We start from the raw sequence: 15,218 nt of genomic DNA on the forward strand, positions 1-15,218 counted from the left end.
TGTTGAGCTTTAAGCCAACTTTTTCACTCTCCTCTTTCACTTTCATCAAGAGGCTTTTTAGTTCCTCTTCACAGTTTAGGTGCTTTAATAATCAACTAACACATATACATTTGGTTAACAGTTAAAAATATTGCCCAAATATTTTTTTAGTTTGATTGGATGTCTGTCCTATACAGAATTAGTCTCAAGTCACTTGCATGATTGAATCTTCAACCTTCTTAATTATTCACAGAATTTTCCTTCTAAACACCCACAGTCATGTTTCTCATTTAATGTAGGAATTACTCCTATTGTTGTTACTCACTGTTTCTAGAAATTTATTCTTCTTGCTCTAAACTTTTCTCATTTTCTACCTCCTGATGGCACTCAATTTTGAGTATTCAGTTTCTTTCAAATCCTACTTTATGAAGGAAATCTTTCCAGTATGTATGGTGAGTAGAAAAAGTTTAATTTCTTCTCTTTCTTGACTATGTTCCATTTCATTTATATTAGGGAGAAAAGTAATTTAAAAAAAGTAAAAATAAAAACTGAAAATAAAAATATTTGTAATGTTTGATCTCTCTCTTTCTCTGCTTATGTGAGCACACATGTAAGCTAAGTTACATGTGTATATGAGAAGAGTCGATAAATTCAGTTTAGACTATAAACTTTATAATTGATGATTGTGCAGAAACAAATGTGTATATGTACATAAATCTCGGTGAGATTTGCGAGTCACCATACATCTTAACAAAAATTATTTTTATAACTAATATATGCTATATGATAGAACCTATAATTGCAGATAAATACAGAGCTGTTAGAAAATATGAGTAGCACAGGAAAATGCAATGCACAAGCTGTAAGATTTTCTACTTTCCCTTATATCCTCCCCACAGAAAACCACTGTTAATAACTTCTTGATTTCTTTAAAAAAACTCTATGTACTATTCAGAAACTTGCCCTTAATTGTTTAATTTGTGGTATTGTAGTTGCATGAATGTTTCCCCTGTGGTAACTTGGGAGGCTTATGGTTTGTTTGTCATTCTTCCAGCAGTTGCTTTATGCCATTTTTGAATATGCATAAATACTGTTATTGCTTTAGCTACTGTAGATGGTCTCTACTACCTCCCTGCTGGGAAAATGGAAAAATTATTAAGCTATGTCTTTTCTTTAGTGTCCTTTTCTTTTTTGCTTTTCACTCATTTTATGACTATTGTAGTCTTTTTAGGTTAATTCCATAATGTCAGCCCATTTATTGCTCTAAATAATATGTGTAATCTTCTGTTTCTTGATTGTACAACTTTAATGCTACCTGTTGACTCTGTGAAAAGGAAGTTGAGGAAATTAAAACACTTTAAAATTATTTCTTTTTTATTTTTTCTTCACTATCAAAATATGATTATTTATTTTTATGTTTTCAAGTTTACTTTTAACGTGTTAATTCATATCTGACACAGTTTTTTAGGTACAGTGTTTTAAAAAATAAAACTTCAGTGTTTCCCATTGTCCTTTTTAGCACAGTTTCTTCTTTCATATTTTTAGTTGCCTCAATTCCAATATAGATTTATTAAGATTTGAACTGTGCTTGCTATATTCCCTGAGATGTTTCATATTTGAGAATGTTTGCCTGTCAGCTTTTTTATTAAATGACTAGTTATATAATATTGAGTCAAACTTTATGTCGACACTCTGGACATTGTTTCATTTTCTCTTGGTTCTGGATGCTTCTGTGAAGAACTCATAAATCTGTCTGACTTCTTCTTCCATGTAAGAATTCTTTCCCTCTTGCCAAGATGCTTGAAAGATTATTTACTTTTCCTTTAAATTTAATAATAATCAGGAGATAGCTGGGTGTCAATTCACTATGTCCTTGTTTTCTCAAACTTGAAGCCTCTTTTAATCTGAAGATTCAGTTCTTTTAAATTTAAAATAGATTTCTTTTTATATTTTGAAATATATTTTCTGTTCTTTTTTTTAGTGTCATATATTTTATAAAATATAATTATAACATTTTATAAAATATAATTTATCAAGTGCTTTAATGTTTATCTGACCTTCGTTTCTGTTATGGGGTATGAAAAATAAATTCTACCCTCCTTGGTTCTTCTGGCTGCTCTAAGCATTAAATTGATGAGAGACAGATTAAGAGAAGAAAAACAAAGAAAAGTTTAATAACATACATACTTCTTGCATACATGAGGAGACCCAGAAAGCTGAATCACTCCTTAAGTGGCTGAAGCCCTTACTTTAAATTTCATATTCAGCAAACACAGAAGAGGATATTGGGAATAATGCTTTGGGACTGCAAAGAGAAGAAAAGCAATCCACAGAAAGATGCAAAGGGCAAATGTTTGGTGAGCAAGTATTTGCTGAGCCATAGAAAACAATAGGACATAGAGAGGAATTTTAACAAACAGACTTTGCTAGGCTCCTCCTAGTCTACCATACCTAGCTAGTTCATGCTATCCTATAGCTATCTGTGGTGGTAATTTCATTCCTAGAACAGTTCTATCTAAATTCTTTTAGGCAATTAGAGAAAAGTCAAAGATTCGTCCCATGTCTTCTGCTTCTATAAAATAACCAGTCTAAAATAATCTTCATGGTAAAGGACTACATCTTACAGTGATCAATTTTGCTTCCTTACACTTTAATCTTCTAATAATTATTTTGTTTCTTTTTCATCTACATTCACTATAATTGCTTCATGCACTAATAGTATTCAATGTCTTATTTTCAGCTTTGTTTCTTGCTATTCTTTTTTTTTTTTTAAATTGAGGTATGATTGATATAACATTATATTAGTTTCTGGTGTACAACATAATGACCTGATATTTGTATATATTGCAAAATAATCACTATAATAGGTTCAGTTAACATCCATCACCACACATAATTAAAATACTTTTTTCTTGTGATGAGAATTTTCAAGATGTCTTCTCCTAGCTACTTTCAATTATGCAATACTTTAAAAGGATTGTACAACATGATTAAGTGGGATATATACTAAGGATATAAAGATGGTTCAATACATGAAAATTAATCAACATGACATACCACATTAACAAGATGAATGGCAAAACCATGCAATCATCTCAATAGATGCACCAAAAACTTTTGACAAAATTCAACATATATCTATGATAAAAACTCTCAACAAATTTGGTATAATGGGAGCACACCTCAACATAATAAAGGCCGTTCATGACATGAAACCATAAATTCTTAGAAGAAAATGTAGGCAATACATTCTCTGACATCAGTATTAGCAATATCTTTTGGATCTATCTCCTCAGGCAAGGGCAAAAACAGCAAAAATAAACAAATGAGATTATATCAAACTTAAAGATTTTACACAATGAAGAAAACATCAGCAAAAGAAAAAGGTAACCGACTGAATGAGAAAATATATTTGTGAGTGATATATTTGATAAGAGGCTAATATCCAAAATAGACAAAGAGCTCATACAACTTAATAGTAAATTATTGCCTCTGTACTAATTCATCACTCTTCTCCAGTAGCATATTGGGCACCCCCCGACCTGGGGAATTCATCTTTCAGTGTTATATCTTTATGCCTTGTCATACTATGGATGGGGTTCTCAAGGCAAGAATGCTGAAGTAGTTTTTCATCCCCTTCTCCGGTGGACCATGTTTCGTCAGAACTCTTACCATGACCTGTCCATCTTGGGTGGTCCTACGTGGCATGGCTCATAGTTTCATTGAGTTAGACAAGGCTGTGATCTATATGATCAGTTCTGTTAGTTTTCTGTGATTATGGTTTTCATTCTGTCTGCCCTCTGATGGGTAATGATAAGGAAGGGGATGACAGAGGATGAGATGATTGGATGGCATCACTGACTCAATGGACATGCAATTGATCAAGCTCTGGGAGTTGGTGATGGACATGGAAGCCTTGTGTGCTGCAGTCCATGGGGTCTCAAAGAGTTGAACATGACTGAGTGACTGAACTGAACTGTACTAGGTCTCAGAGTGTGAGATTTTGTGTGTGCCCTTTCAGAGTGGAGTTCCTGTTTTGCACAGCCCTTGAGCTCACTCCCAAAATCAAGCCTACTGGCCTTCAAAGTCAGACATTCTGGGAACTTATCTTCCTGTGCAGGAATCCTGGACTGAGGATCCCAATGTGCAGCTTGAACCCCTCATTCTTGGGGGAAGACCAATGCAATCGTGATTATCCTTTTGTATGTGGTTTGCCTACGTCTGTCTTGACCATCAGATCAGATCAGATCAGTCGCTCAGTCATGTCCGACTCTTTGCGACCCCATGAATCACAGCACGCCAGGCCTCCCTGTCCATCATCAACTCCCGGAGTTCACTCAGACTCACGTCCATCGAGTCAGTGATGCCATCCAGCCATCTCATCCTCTGTCATCCCCTTCTCCTCCTGCCCCAATCCCTCCCAGCATCAGACTCTTTTCCAATGAGTCAACACTTCGTATGAGGTGGCCAAAGTACTGGAGCTTCAGCTTTAGCATCATTCCTTCCAAAGAAATCCCTGGGCTGATCTCCTTCAGAATGGACTGGTTGGATCTCCTTGAAGTCCAAGGGACTCTCAAGTGTCTTCTCCAACACCACAGATCAAAAGCATCAATTCTTCGGTGCTCAGCCTTCTTCACAGTCCAACTCTCACATCCATACATGACCACAGGAAAAACCATAGCCTTGACTAGACAAACCTTTGTTGGCAAAGTAATGTCTCTGCTTTTGAATATGATATCTAGGTTGGTCATAACTTTCCTTCCAAGGAGTAAGCGTCTTTTAATTTCATGGCTGCAGTCACCATCTGTAGTGATTGACCATACTGCATCGTTAACCTTTCTATCCGTCTCTTGTGATTCCTTCTTTATGTCTATAGTTGTGGAACATTTTTTTCTGCTGATCTTCATATTGATAGATATCATTGATAGTTGCTTTGTAAATAGTTGTATCATTGGTGTCCCCGGTTCATGAGAGGAGGTGAGTTCAGTGTCTTCCTACCCTGTCATCTTGGCCACTCTTCTAAATTATTATACAAGAAGCATTTGATACTTAATCTATGTTAAGGTGACCAGAAAGTACATTGAAAGAAAAAATATGTATCTTAATATTAGCCAAGAAGCTTTCAAAAGGTATCATGGTGGTAATACTCATCTAACATCTTATTTTCAATTTATGTAATAGGAGGTCCACAAATATTAGCTATCTTTCTACTCATTTCTTCCTTTTCTTTTATGATTTTCACTTCTACAATGTTGTAATAATTTTGTCTGGCTATAGTTGAAGCATGTGATGAAGTTCTATGTAGCCTAAAATATTCTGAGTCTAAGGAGATGCCATGTAGGATCTCTTTCTGATAAAGCCACTGGTTGAGTGGACCATGCTAGAATAAAAAAGTTGACAGTTCAAAATATATTATTCCAAGAAATAAATCTATTTATTTAAAATCGAATAACTTTTATTAATTGATCTGTATACATGTGTAATAGATCAAATTGCCAACATCTGTTGGATCATCGAAAAAGCAAGAGAGTTCCAGAAAAACATCTATTTCTGCTTTCTTGACTATGCCAAAGCCTTTGACTGTGTGGATCACAGTAAACTGTGGAAAATTCTGAAAAAGATGGGAATACCAAACCACCTGACTTGCCTCTTGAGTAACCTATATGCAGGTCAGGAAGCAACAGTTAAAACTGGACATGGAACAACAGACTGGTTCCAAATAGGAAAAGGAGTACATCAAGGCTGTATATTGTCACCTTGCTTTTTTAACTTCTATGCAGAGTACATCATGAGAAATGCTGGGCTGGAAGAAGCACAAGCTGGAATCAAGATTGCCGGGAGAAATATCAATCACCTCAGATATGCAGATGACACCACCCTTATGGCAGAAAGTAAAGAGGAACTCAAAAGCCTCTCAATGAAAGTGAAAGAGGAGAGTGAAAAAGTTGGCTCAAAGCTCAACATTCAGAAAACAAAGATCATGGCATCCAGTCCCATCACTTCATGGGAAATAGATGGGGAAACGGTGGAAACAGTGTCAGACTTTATTTTTCTGGGCTCCAAAATCACTGCAGATGGTGACTGCAGCCATGAAATTAAGATGCTTACTCCTTGGAAGGAAAGTTATCACCAACCTAGACAGCATATTCAAAAGCAGAGACATTACTTTGCCAACAAAGGTCCGTCTAGTCAAGGCTATGGTTTTTCCAGTAGTCATGTATGAGTGTGAGAGTTGGACTGTGAAGAAAGCTGAGCACCAAAGAATTGATGCTTTTTGAATTGTGGTGTTGGAGAAGACTCTTGAGAGTCCCTTGGACTGCAAGGAGATCCAACCAGTCCATCCTAAAGGAGATCAGTCCTGGGGGTTCATTGGAAGGACAGATGCTGAAGCTGAAACACCAATACTTTGGCCATCTCGTGTGAAGAGTTGACTCATTGGAAAAGACCCTGATGCTGGGAGAGATTGAGGGCAGGAGGAGAAGGGGACGACAGAGGATGAGATGGCTGGATGGCATCACCGACTCGATGCACACGAGTTTGGGTAAACTCTGGGAGTTGGTGATGGACAGGGAGGCCTGGAGTGCTGCGATTCATGGGGTCGCAAAGAGTTAAACACAACTGAGTGACTGAACTGAACTGATATATGCAAAATAATTATATACATGTATTTTGTTCATTGAAATATATAAATGCATAATACCTGTAATATCCAACAATTTGCAATGTATATGAATTATATTCTTTAACTTCTTTTAATCTTAGATGAAAAAAGTATTACACAGCAAAATATTCTTATTTTTGCCATTTAGGTAAGTATAGTAGCAAACTATCCTAGTAAGAATCAATAACAGGTTGAAGGAAGAATTAAGACCTTGAGAATTAGTTTATAGTTGAAATTTTATTATAAGGAATTATTTTCTGTCACTGTCTAAATTATGGACTGCTTAATGTTTATTCTAATGAATCAGTAAATGTTTCACATGATTGATTAATGTCCATATAAAGCATATATACAGCCTAAAAATAAGTTGTAAAGTCAGTAAGCACATGGAAGATTAATAATATTATTTTATTGCAAGTGGGTACACTGGTCCACTTAAAATGAATCATTTATTCTTTAAATCAACAAACAGCCAAAACACAGAATGTAAAGATTGTTCCAGGTATTAAAATCAATGAAGTTTGTTTAAAAAAAAAGAACACTTCTGCCAAATTGGCAGAAAAAAAGTGAATGTAAAACAATCAAACTACCAAACTCTTTATCGATTTAACTATGAGTTTTAAAAAACCAGATATTAAGAAAATTCAGAGTTCAAAAAATTGTGACCATGTTTTATTGACTTGATTGTTTTTAAAGTACTGCTTTTCTCAGCTCAATATAATGGATGTCTCAATAGATTACTTAGAAAGCATAAAGAAATATAACCAGCTGAAGACAGTTGGTATTTACCCAAGATAAAAAATATGATTGAGCATCAACAGACATTTAATTTTAGATCATTGGCAAGACAATTGCTATCTGTCAATCTAAACTTCTTGGTTATATGGATGTTATTATATCTGTAAATTATTGTTGCTGTTGTTCAGTTGCTAAGTCATGTCCAACTCTTTCCAACCCTCATGCACTGCACCATGCCAGGCTTCCCTGTCCTTCAATATCTCTTGGAATTTGCTCAAACTCGTGTCCATTGAGTCAATGATGTCGTCCAACCATTTCATCCTCTGTTGCTCCCTTCTCCTCCTGCCCTCAATCTTTCCTAACATCAGGATCTTTTCCAATGATTGGCTTTTTGCGTGGCCCAAGGATTGAAGCTTCAGCTTCAGCATCAGTCCTTCCAATGAATATTGAGTGTTGATTTCCTTTAGGATTGACTGGTTTAATCTCCTTGCTGTCCAAGGGACTCTTAAGAATCTTCTCCAGCACTTCTCCAGCACAGTAATTCAAAAGCATCTATTCTTTGGCCCTCAGCCTTTTTTATGGTCCAACATGACTACTGGAAAAACTGTAGCTTTGACTATATGGACCTTTGTTGGCAAAGTGATGTCTCTGCTTTTTAACATGCTGTCTAGGTTTGTCATAGCTTTTCTTCCAAGGAACAAGCGTCTTTTAATTTCATGGATTATTACTATGTTAAATAAATCAACTATATTTTAAATATATATTGCTTAAATAATGTTATAATAATTGGCCTATTTAAATCGTCAAGTTGGGAACTCATTCTCACCATGAAAAATATGAGAGATTAATTAGAAACACTGGAGACAGAAAATTTTAAAACATTACAATATAAAATGAGGAGTCACTGATCAATATTGGTCAATTTCAGAAAGTAGTCACTACATGGTCCTTTCTGAGAAAGTTTTCACACTTAATCTATATTATAGATTTGATTGCTTTGGTATGTTCGATCTCTGCTACCTCCTTGAAAAAGCTATTTTTCTTTCTTTCTCCTGATCATACTGATTTCTTCCCTTAGACTCCCTCTCATCATCAACCCAGCCTCAACAGCTTAGAAATCCCCTGGACTCAGTTTGGGTCTCACATCTTTTCTAAGGACGTGTATTTCCAAAGTGAAGGCATATAGTTTCAAGGCTTTCATGCTTAAATCTTAAAACTTTAAAATATGCAATTGAATCCCAGGTTTTCATCTCCATATTGACTCTCTCTTTGAAGTTTTGGACTGGTATTACTATATCCCACAGTCCATTTCATATCTTTGATGTCAATTTTCTATATTAATATTTTTATCCTTTGTTTTTTCCTATTAAATATAAACCTTGTGGATGCAAGGATTTTGTCCTTTGGTTTTACTATGTTGATAAGTATCTGATGGTCACAGTGGAGGCTCAACAAAATATGACTTAACAGATTGACTAAATGGGTGTGTATTTTTATATCCGTAGAATGCAAATGAGGCAACAAAAAATGAAAAGCCTATGGTTTTGCATAAAGAGAGAATACTGCTTTGTAGGAGGAAGCATTTTGGTGAGAGTTGCTCTCTATGCCAGAAACCAAAGAGCCTTCCTTATTTCTTCTTAGGTCTTATAGAATAACTGCATATTTATATTACTTTGATAGATTCTAGAGTGTTTGAAACATTATATAAATATTTGAGAAATAATATGGCTACTAACTGATAAAATGACCACGCTTTTGAATAACAGTGCCTGAAATAAGCAGACTTTCCTATGGTAATTTCTTCAGTAGCATGGAAATCTATAACAATTAAGAACAGAGAAGGTTTACAGGAATAACTGCTTTTCATTTCTTTGCTCACAAAAATGCTGATTATCCTACAAATTTTATTCTGGATCCCTTATCATCTATAGTTGCAAAATTATCTGTCAATGACAGTGCATTTAGGCATAGCATGGTGAATAACTCCTTTTGCAAAATAAAATAAAATAATATAAGAATCCATTTCCCAGAAGCAAAGAGAGTTAAAAACTCTGTAGTTGGTAACTCTTCAGTACTAAACTAGGTGGCATAATTCCTTTCCTGTATGTCCAAACTATTTTTCCCTCCAGTAAATAGTTATCTCTTTGATTCAGTACCCTCTACTCTGTATATAATGATTAAAGGTCTGCCCTACACTGACATTCACAACTTCCTGCAGACAAAAGAACTTTATCTTCAAAGATTAGGGATTTCATGAATGGAGTGTTCACATCTGAGAAATATTTTGGACATTTTGTAATAAGAGCAAAGTAATAACTGCTACTTACTGAAGACTTATCAAGTGCCAGATAGTATGCTAATTATGTTATAAACATTCCCTAACTAACTTCTCACAATAACCTTAGGATATTTGTAATATTTTAAGCTTTTTATAGGGAGGAAGCTGGAATTAATATATGAATAACTTGCCTTGGGTCAATAGTAAGTAAAAGAGGTAGAAATTTGAACTCATGCTGGTGATTCCCGGACCCCCTGCCCAAATAATACATCAGTGCAACAGATTAATGGATTTCTCCTGAATTCTTATTCTCTATTTATTGGTCACTGTTAGCATGCTGGCTTTGTAGCCTCTTTCTACTTTAGCAATTATAGTCAATTAAAAAAAATGATGGCAGTTCCTTCCAATGCTTTAAATATGGGAACTTTTTTTTATCATCCATTTTACAGACTCTCTCTATATTTTTTCCTATCTGGATTTAATTTTTTTTTTTCATTTTTAGCTTTCTGTATTTTGAAAATGAAGTGCCTAGGTGCAGTTTTGCTTGTTTGTTTGGCATTTACCCTACTTGGTGTTCTGTGAACTTCCTGATCTATGGTTTGGTGTCTGACTAATTCAGAGAAACTCTGAGTCATTACTGCTTCAAATACTTCTTCTGTTCCTTTCTCACTTCTTCTGGGATTCACATTATGCATATATCTCACCTTTTATAGTTGTCCAACAGTTATTGGATATTACAGTGTTTTTTTCTCCAAGCTTTCTTCTCTACTTTTCCAATCTGGAAAACATCCTCAAGGTCAGAGATTCTTTCCTCAGCCATGTAGTCTGCTAATGAGCCCATCAAAGGCATTCTTTTTTTTTTTTTTTTTTCTTTTTTAACAGTTTTTATTTATTTATTTTTAAAATTTAAATTTATTTATTTTAATTAGAGGCTAATTACCCATCAAAGGCATTCTTTATTTCTGTTACAGTGTTTTTGATCTCTAGCATTTCTTTCTGATTCTTTCTCAGAATTTCCATCTGTCCATTTACATGGGCCATCTGTTTTTCATGCTGCCTACTTTATCTACTGAGAGTCATTAGCATATTAATCATAGTTTTTTTTTTTTTAATTAATTCATGGTCTGAAAATTCTTATATCTACATATCTGAGACTGGTTCTGATACTTGTTCTATCTTTTTAAACTATGTTTTCTGCTTTTTAATATACCTTGTCATTTTTTCTTGACAGTCAAACCTCAATAAGTAGATCTTTAGTAACGTGGTGGTAAGGGACTGGGGAAAAGGAAGCATTCTGTAGTCCTATGGTTAGGTCTTGGTCTTTTATTGAGCCTGTGCTTATGAACTATGAAATGTCACAAGTCCTTTCCCTACTTAGGTGGGACAAAATGGCTGGAGGGGTATTTACAGCCCAGGGTATTCCCAAACCCAGAGAGCATGGGTATTTCCCTTCCTCCAGCTCAGTTCAGTGCTGAGAAATCACCAGTAACAAAGCCTCCAGTAAAAGAGTTCCCCCTGAGGGCAAATCTTGTTAAAAAGAACAGAATGCTCTAGAACTCAAAGTGCTTCCTTTTGCTCTCTCCTCTGCCAGAAAAATGAGGGAATTGTTCTTCAATATTTACTGAGAATCTGATTTAGCTCCTGGAGGTTAAACTCACAGAAGTATGGATCCCACTCCCCCTCCATGGTTAGGCCTCCCTGGAGATTTTAACTCTCAGGGTTGTTGATTTTTAAGCCTCCAGCAATTTGTGAATTGCAACTCAGATTTCCCTGCCCCACACTGGTTCTTGCAGAAAGTTTTGATTTGGATCCCTCAAGGGTTTCTGCTTGGAGGTTTTGCTCTGATAAGTTGCAAATCTTTGTATTCAACTAATCTCTGTTCAATTTTAAGAAAATAGTTTGCTCTCTGATCTCACTTCTCTGATGGATCTGAGAAAAATATCGGTTCTTCAGCTTGTTCAGATTCTTACTTGTCTTCAAATGGAATGGTAATTTCTAAACTCCTCCTATGTTGGACCAAGAACTCAAAATGTTTATTTTTCACAAAGGTGAAGTGAAAGTGTTTGTCACTCCGTTGCGTCCAACGCCTTGCTGGGCTGTACAGAGCTGGTGGACTGTAGCCCACGAGGCTCCTCTGCCAATGGAAGAATACTGGAGTGGGTAGCTATTCCTTTCTTCAGGGGTCTTTGCAATCCAAGAATTGAACCCTGGTCTCCTGCATTGCAGGCAGATTCTTTACTCTCTGAGCCACCAGGGAAGCCCTTTCACAATGGTATGGCTTATCAGTTCCCAAACTGCTGTATCTATAGCTATATTTATAGCTATATTCTTAGCTTAAACAAACAAATCAATATTCATTGGAAAATGAGACCTAGATTTTTAACTATTGGAGAGAAGCTTAAAATAAGGAAAGGGAAAAGTTAGAATAAATCTTATGGTGTTGGATTAGAACTGTAAATCTCTGTGAATTTAGTATGTATGTGTATGCACAAATACATATATCTAGATCTATATACGGAGAAGGCAATGGCACCCCACTCCAGCACTCTTGCCTGGAAAATCCCATGGATGGAGGAGCCTGGTAGGCTGCAGTCCATGGGGTTGCTGAGGGTTGGACACGACTGAGCGACTTCCCTTCCACTTTTCACTTTCATGCATTGGAGAAGGAAATGGCAACCCACTCCAGTGTTCTTGCCTGGAGAATCCCAGGGACCGGGGAGCCTGGTGGGCTGCCATCTATGGGGTCGCACAGAGTCAGACACGACTGAAGTGACTTAGCAGCAGATCTATATAAGGAAATAGAAGATGTGTTAGCATATATACACATATTTCTTAGGTGTTTCCTTTGAGAAGGCCTAGTACTTACAACATCCTAACATTAGAGAGCCTGGCAAGATATTGTTTTCTGTACACCAACTTTCAATAAAGAGGAGTCTGAACTCCTTGGGCTTCCCTGGTAGCTTAGCTGGTAAAGAATATGCCTGCAATGCAGGAGACCTTGGTTTGATTCCTGGATGGGGAAGATCTGCTGGAGAAGGGATAGTCTACCCACTCCAGGATTCTAGCCTGGAGAATCCTATGGACTGTATAGTCCTATACAGTCCATAGGATTCTCCAACAGTCGAACACGACTGAGAGACTTTAATTTTCTTTCAAGAACTCTTTGGAAAAATGACTGATTTCAATGCCTAGATAGTGCTATTGGTTGAATTGTGTCCTTTCTAAACTCATATGTTGAAAATCTAATGCCTAGAATCTCAGCACATTTCCTTGTTTGGAAATAAGGCCATCGTAGTAGTAACTACTTAAGATGAAGTCAGTAGAGTGGATACTAATTCAGTATGATGTGTGTCATTATAAAATGGGAGAACATCATATGAAGATACAGAGACATGCATAGAATAAAGTTGGTTCAAAGATACAAGGGGGTAAGGTGAATTTCTATAAGCCAAGGAAACAGGCCTGGAACAGACCCTTCCCTCACATTATTCAGAAGGAACCTGCCCTGGTGACACCTTAATTGTGGAGTTTTAACCAAGAGAACCATAAAACAATCAATGTCTGTTATTTAAGCTATTTAGTCTGTGGTTTTTTTGTTACAGCATCCTGAACAAACTAATACAGGCAGAGAGAGTTTAAAATAAGCCTGGAATATCTTTGATTACAGAAAATAGAATTTCAAAAAATAGGGATATGTCAAAAAGATGCCGAGACCATCATGAATACAGGACAAACTGAACTACAACAAAAAACTAACAAGTAAAAAACTATAATCATTGAATATTTTTAAAATCCAATGTATTTATACTTAAGTGAACAAATCAATGACTAAATAAAGGGAAAGTTCTTCTCTGTAGGAAACTGAAACTAAAACTCTTAGTTGTTCAGTTGTGTCCAATCAACTCTTTGTGTCCTCATAAACTGTAGCCTACCAGGCTCCTCTGTCCATGGAATTCTCTAGGGAAGGATACTAGAGTGGGTAGCCATTCCCTTCTCCAGGGGATCTTCCTGACCTGGGGATCAAACCCAGTTTTCCTGCAATACAGGTGGCTTCTTTACCATCTGAGCCACCAGGGAAGCCCCTTCTCTATAGAAAGCTTCCAACTAAAAATGTAGAAGAAATGATGGTATTAGGAAATCACTGTTTGCCTAAAATTGCAGTAATAATAATCAGTGGATATTAAAAAGAGAGAGATATGATATAGAAAGTATATTTGCGCAGATGCAAAGTAGATTGATGCAAGAAACTTATTATAATAGTGACATTACGGTGGAGAAATCTGGAGAACATTGCCTGAAGTAAGAAATGGAGCTTAACCTCACCAGTAAGTGGACAATTGATATAACGTGCCTCCTGTCATTAAAGGTATTTTAATAGAAGAGCTTCTTTCAGGTTGTTAGTATATATTTAGGCTACATGCGTGCTGAGCTGTTTCAGTTGTTTCCGACTCTTTGCAACCCTATGGACTGTAGCCTATCAGGCTCCTCGGTCCATGGGACACTGGAAGCAAAATTACTGGAGTGGGTTGTCATGCCCTCTTCAGGGTGTCGTCCAGACCCAGGGATGAAACCCATGTCTCTTGTGTCTCCTGTGTTGGCAGGCAGGTCCTTTGCCACTAGTGCCACCTGGGAAGCCATATTTCGGCTAAAGAAACCAAATCCAAGTGCAATTAATCATGACTCAGTTTTGAAGTGTCTTTATTTACAAAACACTTGTTAGACATCATGAGTTCAGTTCAGTTGCTCAGTCATGTCCAACTCTTTGCGACCCCATGGTCTGCAGCATGCCAGGGTTTTCTGTCTTTCAAATCTCCCGGAGCTTGTTCAAACTCATGTCCATTGAGTCAGTTATGCCAACCAACCATGTCATCCTCTGTCCTCCCCTTCTTCTCTCGCCTTCAATCTTCCCCAGCATCAGGGTCTTTTCCGAGTCAGTTCCTCCCATCAGGTGGCCAAAGTAATGGAACTTCAGCTTCAGCATCAGTTCTTCCAATGAGTATTCAGGATTACTGATTGGTTTGATCTCCTTTCAGTCCAAAGGACACTTAAGAGTCTTCTCCAATACCGCAGTCCAAAAGCATTAATTCTTCAGCTCTCAGCTTTCTTTATGGTGCAACCCTCACATCCATACATGACTACTGGAAAAACCATAGGTTTCACATATGGACTTTTGTTGGAAAAGTAATGCCTCTGCTTTTTAATATGCTGTCTAGGTTGGTCATAGCTTTTCTTCCAAGGAGCAAGTATCTTTTAATTTCATGGCTGCAGTCAGCATCTGCAGTGATTTTGGAGCCCAAGAAAATAAAGTCTGTCACTATTTCCATATTTTCCTCAATCTATTTGCCATGTAGTGATGAGACCAGATTGTATGTAGGTCAGGAAGCAACAGTTGGAACTGGACATGGAACAACAGACTGGTTCCAAATAGGAAAAGGAGTATGTCAAGGCTGTTTATTGTCACCCTGCTTATTTAACTTCTATGCAGAGTACATCATGAGAAACACTGGGCTGGAAGAAGCACAAGCTGGAATCAAGATTGCCGGGAGAAATATCAATAACCTC

The sequence above is a fragment of the Bison bison genome, unplaced genomic scaffold (genome assembly GCF_000754665.1).
Source record: "Bison bison bison isolate TAMUID 2011002044 unplaced genomic scaffold, Bison_UMD1.0 scf7180017864148, whole genome shotgun sequence".
NCBI lineage: Eukaryota > Metazoa > Chordata > Mammalia > Artiodactyla > Bovidae > Bison > Bison bison.